We start from the raw sequence: 2,500 nt of genomic DNA on the forward strand, positions 1-2,500 counted from the left end.
CTCGTTTTGCTATAAGCAAGGGCGTGGCAAGGCACGCGGGGGGCCAAAAAATCAAAGTGCTCCGAAATGCACACGGGGGTGTCAAGCAACCTCCATGTACCGTGGCATGACCGTGGCCAAGTAATAAAGATCAAATTCCATGCCTAGGCCAAGTTGGACCAAGGCCCCCGTCTCGTTTTGCTATAAGCAAGGGCGTGGCAAGGCACGCGGGGGGCCAAAAAATCAAAGTGCTCCGAAAATGCACACGGGGGTGTCAAGCAACCTCCATGTACCGTGGCATGACCGTGGCCAAGTAATAAAGATCAAATTCCATGCCTAGGCCAAGTTGGACCAAGGCCCCGTCTCGTTTTGCTATAAGCAAGGGCGTGGCAAGGCACGCGGGGGGCCAAAAAATCAAAGTGCTCCGAAAATGCACACGGGGGGTGTCAAGCAACCTCCATGTACCGTGGCATGACCGTGGCCAAGTAATAAAGATCAAATTCCATGCCTATGCCAAGTTGGACCAAGGGCCCCGTCTCGTTTTGCTATAAGCAAGGGCGTGGCAAGGCACGCGGGGGGGGCCAAAAAATCAAAGTGCTCCGAAATGCACACGGGGGTGTCAAGCAACCTCCAGTACCGTGGCATGACCGTGGCCAAGTAATAAAGATCAAATTCCATGCCTATGCCAAGTTGGACCAAGGCCCCCGTCTCGTTTTGCTATAAGCAAGGGCGTGGCAAGGCAGCGCGGGGGGCCAAAAAAATCAAAGTGCTCCGAAATGCACACGGGGTGTCAAGCAACCTCCATGTACCGTGGCATGACCGTGGCCAAGTAATAAAGATCAAATTCCATGCCTATGCCAAGTTGGACCAAGGCCCCGTCTCGTTTTGCTATAAGCAAGGGCGTGGCAAGGCACGCGGGGGGGCCCAAAAAAATCAAGTGCCTCCGAAATGCACACGGGGGTGTCAAGCAACCTCCATGTACCGTGGCATGACCGTGGCCAAGTAATAAAGATCAAATTCCATGCCTAGGCCAAGTTGGACCAAGGCCCCGTCTCGTTTTGCTATAAGCAAGGGCGTGGCAAGGCACGCGGGGGGCCCAAAAAATCAAAGTGCTCCGAAAATGCACACGGGGGTGTCAAGCAACCTCCATGTACCGTGGCATGACCGTGGCCAAGTAATAAAGATCAAATTCCCATGCCTAGGCCAAAGTTGGACCAAGGCCCGCGTCTCGTTTTGCTATAAGCAAGGGCGTGGCAAGGCACGCGGGGGGCCAAAAAATCAAAGTGCTCCGAAAATGCACACGGGGGTGTCAAGCAACCTCCATGTACCGTGGCATGACCGTGGCCAAGTAATAAAGATCAAATTCCATGCCTATGCCAAGTTGGACCAAGGCCCCGTCTCGTTTTGCTATAAGCAAGGGCGTGGCAAGGCACGCGGGGGGCCAAAAAATCAAAGTGCTCCGAAATGCACACGGGGGTGTCAAGCAACCTCTCATGTACCGTGGCATGACCGTGGCCAAGTAATAAAGATCAATTCCATGCCTATGCCAAGTTGGACCAAGGCCCCGTCTCGTTTTGCTATAAGCAAGGCGTGGCAAGGCACGCGGGGGGCCAAAAAATCAAAGTGCTCCGAAATGCACACGGGGGTGTCAAGCAACCTCCATGTACCGTGGCATGACCGTGGCCAAGTAATAAAGATCAAATTCCATGCCTATGCCAAGTTGGACCAAGGCCCCGTCTCGTTTTGCTATAAGCAAGGGCGTGGCAAGGCACGCGGGGGGCCAAAAAATCAAAGTGCTCCGAAAATTATTTTTCCACTTTCCAGTCCACTTATACATATTATGTGCAGTGTGCAACACAAGACACCTTCCCAAAATTCGACTTATATGAGGCGTTTTACGTCAAATCCGCCTATTTTCGGCGTTTCGGCCGAAAAATCAAAATAAATCGAAACTTCCTCGGAATGCTTAGCGACTTTCCAGTCCACTTATACATATTGTGTGCAGTGTGCACACAAGACACCTTCCCAAAATTCGACTTATATGAGGCGGTTTTACGTCAAATCCGCCTATTTTCGGCGTTTCGGCCGAAAAATCAAAATAAATCGGAAAATTCCTCGGAATGCTTAGCCACTTTCCAGTCCACTTATACATATTGTGTGGAGTGTGCACACAAGACACCGTCTCAAAATTCGACTTCTAGGCGGCGTTTTACGTCAAATCCGCCTTTTTTTCGAGTTTTCGGCCAAAAAATCAAACTCAATCGAAACTTCGTCGGATCGCTTAGCCACTTTCCAGTCCACTTATACTTATTGTGTGGGGTGTGCACAAAAAAAACGAAGTCAAAATTCGACTTCTAGGTTGTTTTTTTACGTGGTATCCGCCCTTTGCGAAGTTTCGGCCCGGAAAAAATTCGTAATTAATTCATCCGACATCGGAATATTACGATTCTTTCGTGGTTTTGCTTGTTTTAATGTCCCTAACCAACCATAAAAAAATTCAAAAAAAATTCGTCTTCTAGGT

Source organism: Trifolium pratense, unplaced genomic scaffold (genome assembly GCF_020283565.1).
Source record: "Trifolium pratense cultivar HEN17-A07 unplaced genomic scaffold, ARS_RC_1.1 scaffold_65, whole genome shotgun sequence".
NCBI classification, from domain to species: Eukaryota; Viridiplantae; Streptophyta; class Magnoliopsida; order Fabales; family Fabaceae; genus Trifolium; species Trifolium pratense.